Genomic DNA, 16,195 nt, shown 5'->3' on the forward strand with positions numbered 1-16,195 from the left:
ATGGGGATTCCCTTGTACGTAATTTGTTGTTTTTCCCTTGCTGCTTTTAATATTTTTTCTTTGTGTTTAATTTTTGGTTGTTTGATTAATATGTGTCTTGGCATGTTTCTCCTTGGGTTTATCCTGTGTGGGACTCTCTGTGCTTCCTGGACTTGATTGACTACTTCCTCTCCCATATTATGGAAGTTTTCAACTATATCTCTTCAAATATTTTCTCAGTCCCTTTCTTTTTCTCTTCTTCTTCTGAGACCCCTATAATTCGAATGTTGGTGCATTCAATGTTGTCCCAGAGGTCTCTGAAACTGTCCTCAATTCTTTTCATTCTTTTTTCTTTATTCTGCTCTGCAGTAGTCATTTCCACTATGTTATCTTACAGGTCAATTATCCGTTCTTCTTCCTCAGTTATTCTGCTATTGATTCCTTCTAGAGAATTTTTAATTTCATTTTTTGTGTCTTTCATCACTGTTTGTTTGCTCTTTAGTTCTTCTAGGTCGTTTTTAAACGTTTCTTGTATGTTCTCCATTCTATTTCCAAGATTTTGGATCATCTTTACTATCCTTACCCTGAATTCTTTTTCAGGTAGACTGCCTATTTCTTCTTCATTTGTTTGGTCTGGTGGTTTTTTACCTTGCTCCTTCATCTGCTGTGTGTTTCTCTGTCTTCTCATTTTGCTTAACTTGCTGTGTTTGTGGTCACCGTTTCACAGGCTGCAGGTTTGTATTTCCCATTGTTTTTGGTGTCTGCCCCCAGTGGCTAAGGTTGGTTCAGTGGCTTGTGTAGGCTTCCTGGTGCAGGGGACTGGTGCCTGTGTTCTGGTGGATAAGGCTGGATCTTGTCTTTCTGGTGGGCAGGTCCACGTCTGGTGGTGTGTTTTGGGGTGTCTGTGACCTTATTATGATTTTAGGCAGCCTCTCTGCTAATGGGTGGGTTTGTGTTCCTGTCTTCCTAGTTGTTTGGCATAGGGTGTCCAGCACTGTAGCTTGCTGGTCATTGAGTGGAGCTGGGTCTTAATGTTGAGATGGAGATCTCTGGGAGAGCTTCCATCGTTTGATATTATGTGGAGCTGGAATGTCTCTGGTGGACCAATGTCCTGAACTCGGCTCTCCCACCTCAGAGGCACAGGCCTGACACCCAGCATGAGCACCAAGACCCTGTCAGCCACATGGCTCAGAAGAAAATGGAGAAAAAAAGAAAGAAAGAAAAAGAAATAAATTTTAAAATTAAAAAAAATTTTTAATTATTAAAAATAAAAAAAAAGAAAAAAGAATGAAATAAGAGAGCAACCAAACCAAAAAACTAATCCACTGATGATAACAAGTGCTAAAAACTATACCAAAAAAAAAAAAAAAAAGCAGACAGAACCCTAAAACAAATGGTAAAAGAAAAGCTGTACTGACAAAATCACACAAAGAAGCATACACACACACACTCACAAAAAAATGAAATAGGAAAAAAATATATATATATATCTATATATTAAAAAAAGAAAAGAAAAGAGCAACCAAATCCATAAACAAATCTACCAATGGTAATAGACTCTAAATACTAAACTAAAATAAACATAAAACCAGAAACAAATTGGATGCAGAAAGCAAACCCCAAGTCTACAGTTGCTCCCAAAATCCACTGCCTCAATTTTGGGGTGATTCATTGTCTATTCAGGTATTCCACAGGTACAGGGTATATCAAGTTGATTGTGGAGATTTAATCTGCTGCTCCTGAGGCTGCTGGGAGAGATTTCCCTTTCTCTTCTTTGTTCGCACAGCTCCTGGGGTTCAGCTTTGGATTTGGCCTGGCCTCTGTGTGTAGGTCGCCTGAGGGCACCTGTTCCCCACTCAGACAGAACGGAGCAGCTGATTAGGTGGCCCTGGCTCACTCAGGCCCAGGAAAAGGAGGGGTTCAGAATGCGGGGTGAGCCTGTGGTGGCAGAGGCCAGCATGACTTTGCAACAGCCTGAGGCGTGCCATGTGTTCTCCCAGGGAAGTTGTCCCTAGATCATGGGACCCTGGCATTTGGCCGGCTGCACAGGCTCCAAGGAGGGGAGGTGTGGAGAGTGACCTGTGCTGCTCGCACACAGGCTTCTTGGTGGCTGCCACAGCAGCCTTAGCCTCTCATGCCCATCTCTGGTGTCCACGTTGATAGCCACGGCTCGCGCCCGTCTCTGGAGCTCGTTTAGGCAGTATTCTGTATCCCCTCTCCTCGCGCACCCCGAAACAATGGTCTCTTGCCTCTTAGGCAGTTCCAGACTTTTTCCCAGACTCCCTCCCAGCTAGCTGTTGCGCATTAGCCCCCTTCAGGCTGTGTTCACGCAGCCAACCCCAGTTGTCTCCCTGGGATCTGACCTCCGAAGCCAGGGCCTCAGCTCCCAGCCCCCACCCACCTAGCTGGGGAGCAGACAAGCCTGTCAGGCTGGTGAGTGCTGGCTGGCACTGATCCTCTGTGCGGGAATCTCTCCACTTTGCCTTCTGCACCCTTGTTGCTGTGCTCTCCTCTGTGGCTCCAAAGCTTCCCCCCCGCCACACCCCTGTCTCCACCAGTGAAGGGGCTTCCTAGTGTGTGGAAACTTTTCCTCCTTCACAGCTCCCTCCCAGAGGTGCAGGTCCCGTCCCTATTCTTTTGTCTCTGTTTTTTTCTTTTTTCTTTTGCCCTAACCAGGTACGTGGGGAGTTTCTTGTCTTTTGGGAAGTCTGAGTTCTTCTGCCAGCATTCAGTAGGTGTTCTGTAGGTGTTGTTCCACATGTAGATGTATTTCTGATGTATTTGTGGGGAGAAAGGTCATCTCCACATCTTACTCCTCCACCATCTTGAAGGTCTCTCCCACTCTATTTTTTTTTTTTTGTTATTGCAGCCTGAGCTGACTAAGACACTCATGGTACATCTCCATTGCTTCACATAGTGCCTGGCACATCATAGAAACTGCTAAATATTTGTCAAATGAATGAATGAATATATGTGTGGATTAGGTCTCTGAATTATCTTTGATTAAGTAATTTATCTGATATCCTGCAGGCCTGCCACTCTCTGATATCCAGCGTGTCTGCCACTCAAGCTCCTCTGTGTTCTAACTCCTCTCCATTGCTCCTCACACCCCTCCCCCAGCTTCACCTTAACCGGTGCAAGCTCATCCCTCCTACTAAGTCAGAGAAAGTAAACTGGCAGCCCTGGGGTCCACAATTACTTTCTTCCCAGCATCATAATGTTTTTCCAATTTTTATTTAGTTGCCAGTGTTTAAAAATTAGGAGATTTCATATGAAAATATGGATTTGAGGCAATGGTGGTATGTGTCCTTGAAATTAGGCTATGTCAACATTGTACTCTCTTGCTTTTCTCATTTCTTCAGGTAAGGAAAGTTAAGAGTAAGACTTCAGAAAAATGACCAATGCTGTTAATTCTCTCAAACGGTGATTGACAGAGCTGATGTTCAAACCCAAGTCTTATGATCTCAGGTTTTATTTTCAGGTTTTGTTCCTTTTTCTTAATGATAAGTTCTTCCTTTACCAGTTTGTGCTGTCTCCTGCAATCCAAGGTAATTCAGCAAATATTTATTGAGTACTGAATATATTAAAGGAACCCACTGCTCTCTAACCTGATGTCAATAAACATTCTTATTCTAATTATTGAGAATTCTCATTCTTTAACTTGATACGCTGCCCATAAACAGTCACTAGAGATGAAGTCTCTCCTTCACTCAACGTGTAATGACATCTACTTTGTTTAAGCACTGTGCTAGATCCTAGGCATACAGTGGTAAATAAACCCAATATTTCCTTGCCTTCATGGGGCTGAAATGTATATTCTGTTTTTCCATCAAATTACAAACTTCTGTAGGCAGAATCTGAGTCTTAGCTCTCTTTGAATGATATAATGGACTGAATTATTCAGTAGGTGCTTAACTTTTGTTATTGATGACAAATGTTCTCAGTAACTCCTGGGTGGAAGCACTGGTTGCCCTGTCTTCTCTGCTGCCCTTCAGAACCTTACTCTGACTCCTAGAAGCCGGTTCTTATAGAACCCGTGTTCCTAATCCAAAGGGTAGGAAAATGTAGGACCAGCTTCATGGTTGTGTGACCTGTGCAGTTACACAGAGTCCTGTGCCCAGAAGGGCCCTGTGCTTGGCTTAATACTCTGCTGTTACCATCTTGAAATTCTTAATTTTTTAACAAGGAGCTCAAGTAACCTGTCCTGAGAACAGTTGGGGATGACAGCCAATATAACTTTAATCTCAATACTATGAGTTTGCCAGTAGGCTCCTTTTCGGTATGTATTTAGTCCTACACAAATGCAGAAAAATATCAGGCACATAGTTTAAAAGATATCTTCATATTTTAAGTTATTTATATTCTGTGGTGCCTAACAGAGTGTTACATTTCAAGATCCAATAGAAATAGCAATGGCTGTAAGATAATAATGTCATGCTTGTTCACCTAGACTACTGGTATCTTTAGGTTCTCAGTATGACAATGGTTCTTAAAGTATGAGCCCTGATATGATACCAACAGCAACAGTATCACCTGGAGACTTGTTAGAAATGCAAATTCTTGGGCCCCACTCCAGACTTACTGAATCAGAAATTCTAAAGGTGGGACCTAGTTATCTGTATTTTAACAAGCCCTTCAAATGATTCTGGCATATGATGAAAATTGGCCGCCGCTGGGTTTTAGCGTTGTCAGCCCCTTGAGAGCACAGTCTGTCTCCTACTACTGTTTCTCAGCAAGGTAGAGATTCTTTAACAGACTCATCGAAGGACAACTGAGAGATATCCAGGCTTAGAAAACTTTGCTTTAATGAGTTTGTATGACTAGAGGGGAAAACAGCAGAACTGATTTTTTTCTTGGGCAACAGATTTGTTTATCCTGCTCCTTTGAAGTCAGAGCCAATAAATCAGAGCACAGACACATTTTGGAGATAACACCATAGAGCCCTCTTCCTGAGAGTGACCTTAGAGTGTAAGGCCCCACCCCCACATTTTACAGACGAGAACATCGAGACCCAGAGAGATGACTTGCTAGAGGTCACCCAGTTCCCAATCCCACTGCCCTCCACACCCCCCACCCCCCAGCATTCATTAAAAGAGAAAGGTTTGTTAAAGTAAAAGTCAGAATCACCTTGCTGATCATTTGGTACCCTTCATGTCTGGGCACTCAGGGAAGCAGACTTTCTATTCAGAAGCTCTAATAACTGCATTGCCATTGTGGATTCATTTCCTCCCTGTCTACTTTTAGGCGGTTTGATTTCAGAACACAAACATAATTTTAAAGAGACAGCCTTCATGTTCTCCTCTACTTTCAAATGCTCAGTTTTTCCTCTGCAGTCAGGAAGACAAGACAGTGGCCAGGTTGTGTAGTTGATGACCGACTCTCACCCTTTGGGAGGAAGATGAGCCCTGCTTGTAGGTGGCCATGCTCAGCTCCAAGCTGCTTTTCTCCACACCTGGTTCTCGTTTGTAATGCCGAAAGCATTTCATGCCTATTAAGCATCATCTGGTCCCAATTTTTAAACCACAAGTTTGGCCTGGTTTGTTTTTAATAAGCAGTTACAACAGAGTCCACCTTTTCAGTGTGATGATGTCTCTTAAACCCAGCTATTGGCATCTTGGAAATTTAGATTAATATGACTGTTATAGGAGGTTAAAAATATGAAAGACACAAATCCTGAAATTTCTGACATTTTCCTGCCTAGATATGACACAGGTTTATTTTCAACACATGTATTTGAAGAAAAGGATGATCATGTTTAAAGGAAATTGTGGAATGGTCTTTACTTTTGCATGATAGTCCACGTCTCCATTTTTCTTCCCCAATTTTGAATTTAAAGAATTCCTAGATTTTATGCAAAATTATTTTGGAGGGATAAAGTCAATAGAACTCTTCATCGTTGCTCAATTTCTATTTTTCAGTATTTTGCAATTGGTATCGCTTAGTTTTTTGACAGCCAGTGGTTCTTTATTTGGTATTTTGTCACTACACTTGGCCAACATAAGAGAGCAGAGTTAAGACATTCATCTTCTTTTAAGAAGAGGAAGTCAGGAGTCTGTTAGTTCCAAGTTAAATATAATTGTAAAGTCACAAGGTTTAAAAAGGATATGTAACTGATAGTTAAATTTTAACAGGATTTTCCAGCTTTCTTTATAATTCATTTTTAAATGCCCATTGCCTGGTATTAAACACTAATAACCATTCATGTATTGGGCAGGGATATTTTAAATCTAGCATGTTAAATTCCTTGACGTTGGGTTAGCGTCACAGGTTTGGACCAGTGTGGCACAAGTCTGAAGCCAACTTAATTCTCTTTCTTTAAATCAAAGGCCAACCTGAATTGGTGCAAATGTTTAATTTTTCTTCTAAAATAAGTGGAATGTATGTTTCCAAGTTCTCCTACCTACAGGAGAAATAGCCCTCATATGAATGACCAATAACTGAGTCTAAATCCTCTTCCTGTGTGCTTTCAAAAGTTTAGTCCTCTCCACAAGTATTTCCAAGAAACTCTAAAACATGCTTATACATTTCACAGATCTGTCCTACTATAGGCTTTACTCCACCCTGTTGTTCTGATTTAAATGTCCAGTGTCATCATCTCTAAGCTACAATAGGTCAAAGTTCTTTTCTACCTCTTCACCACTGTATCCTCATGTAGGCCTAGAACAGTGTCTGGCATATGATAGCTTAATCTCTTGGTAATGGATTGAATGGATGACTAAATCAGTGAATACTTTGGACACATATCTACCATAGCGATCCATCCTTAAAATTCAAAATTTAGATTTTACATGAAAATGAGAGAAAAGTGGAGAAATTGCATGAATAGTGATCTAAATTTCTATGTTATTCCTAGGGACTGTCTCTAAATTAATATTGCCGTTCAGTAGTGACATATTAATTAAATTTATTGTTTGGATTATATGGTCTAGTTATCATTGCAGTAATTCCTACAGATAGGGGATTTTTTTCTTCAGTGTTTATGAATTGCTGTGTGACATTTTTCTCATAGCTGATCTCTTACTATATTTTCTCATGGGCAATATAGAAATTGCATTTTCCTTTTCCAATATGTTGTGCTAATTAGTGGAGGGATGTAAGAGCTTTACAAATGTCCAATAGCATGTTTTCATGTTTGTTCCCTTTGGAAGTCTGAGTTCATGGCTAAAACAGATCACAAAGAAATTGCTTTTTTACATCCGTCCGTCCTTTTATATTTCAAAATTCCAGATTAACAAATCAAAAAGACCAAATAAAGATTATTACTATTAATTATCACACTTTGTGATAGACTTGTCTATCAATGCTGTCAATAATTACCCTACAGTATGAGTTAAACTCTAATCTTTGAATAAAATATGTTTCTGCTACTCTTCCCTTATACCTTCAGCTTTTGGCATTAAAGGCATTTCTTAACTCTGGGGTATATACATATTTTCAGAACTGTTTTTTTCTTCCAATATTCACCATACCTCTCAGGATGATTTTAATCTCAATAAGAAATGGAATTGCCCTCCTTTGGGAAGGATTCAGACTCTAGGTGTTATTTCTCATAAAATCTGCTCTCTTCTACATCAGCTGTATCTTTAAGGAAAATCCTAATCTTTATGCATCTCACATATTAATGGCCAAGTAAAAGGATGCTGAGTCAGCTTACAAGCCCAGATATCTTTATTTAACTGAGAAAAAGTCAGATTTAAAACAAAGCATTGAAAAAATATGTTACAATATCTTCTCAAACAGTATGATGATTTCTGGTATTCCCACTCACAGATTCAACTTTTTTTTTTTAACTGACCCTTCTTGGTGTGTTACATTCTTATAAGCACATGGTACTTTTCCATATATCATCTCATTTGACTACAGTACAGTCCTGTAAATTGTAAAGATAGCATGCTGTAATGGTTATGGGCCCAGGCTTTGCACTAAAACTGATTACTCTGATTTACCTATGATTACTTCTGTGAACTTGAGCAAATTACTTACCCTCACTGAGCTCAGTTTTCTCATTGTAAAGTAAGAATAATACTGTTTACCCCACATAACTATTAAGAGAGTTAGATGGGGGAAAATGCATGGATAACAAGGGCTACATCTGTTGAAGCTGAGGTTCAGTTTAACCTACATGTGAATTTGGTTGATATGTACATTGGTTTCAAGCAGTGTGACTTTTTCACTGAAACATGATTTGGAACTCTGTGCATCTTTGTACAATGAGATTGGCCTCCTGCCTTTTAAACAATCATGTAATATTTTGTAGTATAAATGCTCCACAATGGTTTTATTTGTGTTTATGTTTCTGCTTTTGCTTTTATTTTTGGCTGTTCTCCTACAGATAGCCATTTAGGTTGCTGCCAACATTTTTGCTATTACAACAATATTACAATGAACCTCAAACATATTCCTTTAAACATTTGTGATAGCATTTGCTAGGGTAAATGCCAATTTCTGGGGCATAAATTATACACATTTTTAGTTTCAATAGATAATATCAAACTGCTCTCCAGAAAGGCCCTTCAAAAATGCATTTCACCTCATCTTTAACAGCATTTCAAACGTCATATAATTATCAAAGTTTTAGACCAAACACTCAACAAACTAGGAAGAGAAGGAATGTAGCTCAACATAATAAAAGCCATTTATGAGAAGACCACAGCTAATATCATACTCCACTGTGAAAGACTGAAAGCTTTTCCTCTAATAGAGCAAGGCAAGGATGTCTCTATTCAAAATAATATTGGAATTCCTAGCCAGAGGAATTAAGCAAGAAAAAGAAATAAAAAGTCTCCGAATGGGAAAGGAAGAAATAAATTATCTCTGTTCATAGATGACATGATCTTATATGTAGAAAACCCTAAAAATCTCACCCACACACAAAAAAAACCTAAAGATTCCACAAACAAAAGAAACTAATCAACAAGTACAGCAAAGTTTTGGGATACAAAGTCAACATGCAAAAAATAGTTGCATTTTGGCTTTTGGGTTCAAGATGGTGCAGTAGAAGGACGTGTGCTCACTCCCTCTTGCTAGAGCACCAGAACCAAAACTAACTGCTGAACAGTCATCAACAGGAAGACACTGGAACTCACCAAAAAACATACCCCACATCCAAAGACAAAGGAGAAACCTCAATGAGACGGTAGGAGGGGCGCAATCACAATAAAATCAAATCCCATAACTGCTGGGTGGGTGACTCACAAACTGGAGAACACTTATACCACAGAAGTCCACCCACTGGAGTGAAGGTTCTGAGTCCCACGTCAGGCTTCCCAACCTGACGGTCCAGCAATGGGAGGAGGAATTCCTAGAAAATCAGACTTTGAAGCCTAGCGGGATTTCATTGCAGGACTTCTACAGCACTGGGGGAAACAGAGACTACACTCTTGGAGGGCACACACAAAGTAGTGTGCACATTGGGACCCAGGGGAAGGAGCAGTGACCCCATAGGAGACTGAAAAAGACCTACCTGCTAGTGTTGGAGGGTCTCCTGCAGAGGCGGGGGTGGCTATGGCTCACCACAGGGACAAGGACACTGGCAGCAGAAGTTCTGGGAAGTACCCGTTGGCATGACCCCTCCCAGAGTTCACCATTAGCCTCACCAAATAGCTGGCTAGGCTCCATTGATAGGTCGCCTCAGGCCAAAAACCAACAGGGAGGGAACCTAACCCCACCAATCAGCAGAAAAGCAGGTTAAAGTTTTACTGAGCTCCGCCCACCAGAGCAACACCCAGCTTTACCCACCACCAGTCCCTCCCATTAGGAAGCTTGCACAAGCCTCTTAGATAGCCTCATTCACCAGAGGGCAGACAACAGAAGCAAGAAGAACTACAATTCTGCAGCCTGGGGAAGGAAAACCACATTCACAGAAAGATAGACAAAATGAAAAGGTAGAGGACTCTGTACCAGATAAAGGAACAAGATAAAACCCCAGAAAAACAACTAAATGGAGATAGGCAACCTTCGAATAAAAGAATTCAGAATAATGATAGTGAAGAAAATCCAGGACCTCTGAAAAAGAATGGAGGCAAAGATTGAGAAGATGCAAGAAATGTTTAACAAAGACCAAGAAGAATTAAAGAACAAACACCTAGAAGAATTAAAGGATGAATGAACAGAGATGAACAATACAATAACTGAAATGAAAAATACATTAGAAGGAATCAATAGCAGAATAACTGAGGAAGAAGAATGGATAAGTGACCTGGAAGACAGAATGGTGGAATTCACTGCTGTGGAACAGAATAAAGAAAAAAGAACAAAAAGAAACGAAGACAGCCTAAGAGATCTCTGGGACATTAAATGCAACAACATTCTCTTTATAGGGGTCCCAGAAGGAGGAGAGAGAGAGAAAGGACCAGAGAAAATATTTGAAGAGATTATAGTCAAAAACTTCCCTAACATGGGAAAGGAAATAGCCACCCAAGTCCAGGAAGCGCAGAGAGTCCCAGGCAGGAAAAACCCAAGGAGAAACATGCCGAGACACATAGTAATCAAACTGAAAACAATTAAAGACAAAGAAAAAGTATTGAAAGCAACAAGGGAAAAACAACAAATAACATAAAGGGGAACTCCCATAAGGTTAACAGCTGATTTCTCAGCAGAAACTCTACAACCCAGAAGGGAGTGGCATGATATACTTAAAGTGATGAAAGGGAAGAACCTACAACCAAGATTACTCTACCCAGCAAGGATCTCATTCAGATTTGATGGAGAAATCAAAAGATTTACAGACAGGCAAAAGCTAAGAGAATTCAGCAACACCAAACCAGCTCTTCAACAAATGCTAAAGGAACTTCTCTAAGTGGGAAACACAAGAGAAGAAAAGGATCTACAAAAACAAACCCATGACAATTAAGAAAATGGTAATAGGAACATACATATTGATAATTACCTTAAACGTGAATGGATTAAATGCTCCAACCAAAAGGCACAGGCTCTCTGAATGGATACAAAAACATGACACATATATATGCTGGCTACAAGAGACCCACTTCAGACCTAGGGACACATACAGACTGAAAGTGAGGGGATGGAAAAAGATATTCCATGCAAATGGAAATCAAAGAAAGCTGGAGTAGCAATACTCATATCAGATAAAATAGACTTTAAAATAAAGAATGTTACAAGAGACAAGGAAGGACACTACATAATGATCAAGGGACCAATCCAAGAAGAAGATATAACAATTATAAATATATATGCACCCAACATAGGAGCACCTCAATACATAAGGCAACTGCTAACAGCTATAAAAGAGGAAATCAACAGTAAAACAATAATAGTGGGGGACTTTAACACCTCACTTACACCAATGGACATATCGTCCAGACAGAAAATTAATAAGGAAACACAAGCTTTAAATGACACAATAGACCAGATAGATTTAATTGATATTTATAGGCCATTCCATCCAAAAAATACAGATTACACTTTCTTCTCAAGTGCGCACAGAACATTCTCCAGTATAGATCACATCTTGGGTCACAAATCAAACTTCAGTAAATTTAAGAAAATTGAAATCATATCAAGGATCTTTTCTGACCACAACGCTATGAGATTAGAAATCAGTTACAGGGAAAAAATGGTAAAAAACACAAACACATGACAGCTTACCAATGCGTTACTAAATAACCAAGAGATCACTGAAGAAATCAAAGAGGAAATAAAAAAATACCTAGAGACAAATGACAACGAAAACACAATGATCCAAAACTTATGGGATGCAGCAAAAGCAGTTCTAAGAGGGAAGTTTATAGCAATACAAGCCTACCTCAAGAAACAAGAAAAATCTCAAATAAAAAATCTATCCTTACACCTAAAGGAACTAGAGAAAAAAGAACAAACAAAACCCAAAGTTAGTAGAAGGAAAGAAATCATAAACATCAGAACAGAAGTAAATGAAGTAGAAACAAAGAAAACAATAGCAAAGATCAATAAAACTGAAAGCTTGTTCTTTGAGAAGATAAACGAAATTGATAAACCATTAGCCAGACTCATCAAGAAAAAGAGGGAGAGGACTCAAATCAATAAAATTAGAAATGAAAAAGGAGAAGTTACAATGGACTCGGGAGAACTACAAAGCACCATAAGAGACTACTACAAGCAACTCCAATAAAATGGACAACCTGGAAAAATGGACAAATTCTTAGAAAGGTATAACCTTCCAAGACTGAACCAGGAAGAAATAAAAAATATTAACAGACCAATCACAAGTAATGAAATTGAAACTGTGATTAAAAATTTTCCAACAAACAAAAGTCCAGGACCAGATGGCTTCACAGGTGAATTCTATGAAACATTCAAAGAAGAGCTAACACCCATCCTTCTCAAACTCTTCCAAAGAATTGCAGAGGGAGGACGACTCCCAAACTCATTCTATGAGGCCACCATCACCCTGATACCAAAACCAGACAAAGGTACTACAAAAAAAGAAAATTACAATATCACTGATGAATATAGATGCAAAAATCCTCAACAAAATGCTAGCAAACAGAATCCAACAACACATTAAAAGGATCATACACCATGATCAAATGGGATTTATCCCAGGGATGCAAGGATTCTTCAATATATGCAAATCAATCAGTGTGATACACCATATTAACAAATTGAAGAATAAAAACCATACAATCATCTCAATAAATGCAGAAAAGGTTTTGACAAAATTCAACACCCATTTATGATAAAAACTCTCCAGAAAGTGGGCATAGAGGGAACCTACCTCAACATAATAAAGGCCTTATACGACAAACCCATAGCAAACATCATTCTCAATGGGGAAAAACTGAATGCATTTCCTCTAAGATCAGGAACGAGACAAGGATGCCCACTCTCACCACTATTATTCAACATAGTTTTGGAACTCCTTGCCACAGCAATCAGAGAAGAAAAAGAAATAAAAGGAATACCAATTGGAAAAGAAGAAGTAAAACTGTCACTGTTTACAGATGACATGATACTATTCATAGAGAATCCTAAAGATGCCACCAGAAAACTACTAGAGCTAATCAATTAATTTGGTAGAGTTGAAGGATGCAAAATTAACGCACAGAAATCTCTTGCATTCCTATACACTAAAAACAAATGATCAGAAAGAGAAATTAAGGAAACAATCCCATTCACCATTGCAACACAAAGAATAAAATACCCAGGAATAAAACTATCTAAGGAGACAAAAGACGTGCACTCAGAAAACTATAAGACACTGATGAAAGAAATCAAAGATGACACAAACATATGGAGAGATATACCATGTTCTTGGATTGGAAGGATGAATATTGTGAAAATGACTTTACCACCCAAAGTAATCTACAGATTCAATGCAATCCCTATCAAATTACCAGTGACATTTTTTTACAGAACTAGAACAAAAAAATCTTAAAATTTGTATGGAGACACAAAAGACCCCGAATAGCCAAAGTGGTCTTGAGGGAAAAAAACTGAGCTGGAGGAATCAGACTCCCTGACTTCAGACTATACTACAAAGCTACAGTAATCAAGACAGAATATGGTAGTGGCACAAAATATGGTAGTGGCACAAAAACAGAAATATAGAGCAGTGGAACAGGATAGAAAGCCCACAAATAAACCCACACACCTATGGTCAACTAATCTATGACAAAGGAGGCAAGGATATACAATGGAGAAGAGACAGTCTCTTCAATAAGTGGTGCTGGAAAAACTGGATAGCTACATGTAAAAGAATGAAATTAGAACACTCCCTAACACCATACACAAAAATAAACTCAAAATGGATTAGAGATCTAAATGTAAGACCGGACACTATAAAACTCTTAGAGGAAAACATAGGAAGAACACTCTTTGACATAAATCACAGCAAGACCTTTTTTGATCCACATCCTAGAGTAATGGAAATAAAAACAAAAATAAACAAATGGGACCTAATGAAACTTAAAAGCTTTTGCACAACAAAGGAAGCTACAAAAAAACCAAAAAGACAACCCTCAGAATGGGAGAAAATATTTGCAAATGAATTTACCAACAAAGGATTAATCTCCAAAATATATAAATAGTTCATGCAGCTCAATATTAAAAAAACAAACCACCCAATCCAAAAATGGGCAGAAGACCTAAATAGACATTTCTCCAAAGAAGACATACAGATGGCCAAGAAGCACATGAAAAGCTGCTCAACATCACTAATTATTAGAGAAATGCAAATCAAAACTACAATGAGGTATCACCTCACACCAGTTAGAATGGGCATCATCAGAAAATCTACAAACAACAAATGGTGGAGAGGGTGGGTAGAAAAGGGGACCCTCTTGCACTGTTGGTGGGAATGTAAATTGGTACAGCCACTATGAAGAACAGTATGGAAGTTCCTTAAAAAACTAAAAATAGAATTACCATATGACCCAGCATTCCCACTACTGGGCATATACCCAGAGAAAACCATAATTCAAAAAAGCACATGCACCCCAATGTTCATTGCAGCACTATTTACAATAGCCAGGTCATGGAAGCAACCTAATTGCCCATTGAAAGACGAATGGATAAAGAAGATGTGGTGTATATATACAATGGAATATTACCAACCATAAAAAGGAACAAAACTGAGTCATTTGTCGAGACGTGGATGGATCTAGAGACTGTCATACAGAGTGAAGTAAGTCAGAAAGAGAAAAACAAATATCATATATTAACGCATATATGTGGAACCTAGAAAAATGGTACAGATGAACTGGTTTGCAGGGCAGAAATAGAGACACAGATGTATAGAACAAACGTATGGATACCAAGCAGGGAAAGTCGTGGGGGTGGTGGTGGTGCTGGTGGGATGAATTGGGAGATTGGGATTGACATGTATACACTAATACGTATAAAATAGATAACTAATAAGAACCTGTTGTATATAAAAATAAATAAAATAAAATTCAAAAATTCAAATAAAAATAGTTGCATTTCTATACACTAACAATGAATAATCCAAAAAGGAAATTAAGAAAACAATGCCACTTGTTATAGCATCAAAAAGAACAAAATTCTTAGGAATAAACCTAACCATTGAGGTGAAAGACATACACTGAAAACTACAAAACATTGCTGAAAAAATTAAAGAAGACACAAATGGAAAGACATCTCATGTTCATTGACTGAAAGATTTAATATTGTTAAGATGTCCATACTGCCCGAATTGATTTACAGATTCAATTCAATCCCTATCAAAATCTTAACAACTCTTTTTGCAGAGTAGAAAAATTCATCTTAAAATTCATGTGGACTCTCAAAGGGTCCTTAATAGTCAAAACAGTTTTAAAAAATAAAAACAAAGTTGGAGGACTCACACTTCCTGATCTGAAAACATTAGAAAGCTACAGTAATTAAAGCAATGTGGTTCTAGGATAAAAACAGACAAATAGCTCAATAGAATAGAATACAGAACCCAGACGTAAACCCTGGCATATATGGTCAAATGATCTTTAACAAGGTTGCCAAGACCACTCAATGGGGAAAGGGCAGTCTCTTCAATAAATGGTATTGGGAAAACTGGATATCCACATGCAAAAGGATGAAGTTGACCCTTATCTTAAACCATATACAAAAGTTAACTCAAACAGTAAAGACCTAAATATAAGACCTAAAATTTTAAAACTCCTAGAAGAAAATATAGAGGGAAAGCTTCATGGCATTGGACTTGGCAATGATTTCTTGGATATGACAATAAAAGCACAGGCAACAAAACCAAAAATAAACAGAGGGGACTACATCAAACTTAAAAAGTTTGTGCATCAAAGAGCACAATTAACAGAGTGAAAAAACAACCTATGGAATGGGAGAAAATATTTGCAAATCATATATCTGATAAATCGTTCATATCCAGAATACATAAAGAACTCCTAGGACTCAACCACAAAAGATCAAATAACACAATTCAGAATGACAATATGATTCCACTTATATGAGATTCTTAAAGTAGTCAAAATCTTAGGGACAAAAAGTAGAATGGTGGTTGCCTTGGGCTGGGGGGAGGGGGGAATAGGAAGTTATCATTTAATGGGTATGAGTTTCAGTTTTGCAAGATGAAAAGTGTTCTGAAGGTGGAAGGTGGTGATGGTTATACAACAATATCAATGTACTTAATACCTCTGAAGTATGCACTTTAAAATGGTTCAGATGGTAATTTTTATATTCTGTGTATTTTACCACACTAAAAAGGTGGGCAAAGGACTTGAATAGACATTTCTCCAAAGAAGTT

The 16,195-nt window shown here is 38.4% G+C and overlaps 1 pseudogene across 1 annotated transcript in view; it reads left to right on the forward strand.

Annotated features, from left to right (window-relative positions):
* LOC309656871 (coiled-coil domain-containing protein 167 pseudogene) overlaps positions 1 to 16,195 on the forward strand; it is a 586,379-nt pseudogene that overhangs the window by 476,642 nt on the left and 93,542 nt on the right. The window lies entirely within an intron of this gene.

Source organism: Balaenoptera physalus, assembly GCF_965194825.1.
Source record: "Balaenoptera physalus genome assembly, chromosome: 3".
Classification (NCBI taxonomy): Eukaryota; Metazoa; Chordata; class Mammalia; order Artiodactyla; family Balaenopteridae; genus Balaenoptera; species Balaenoptera physalus.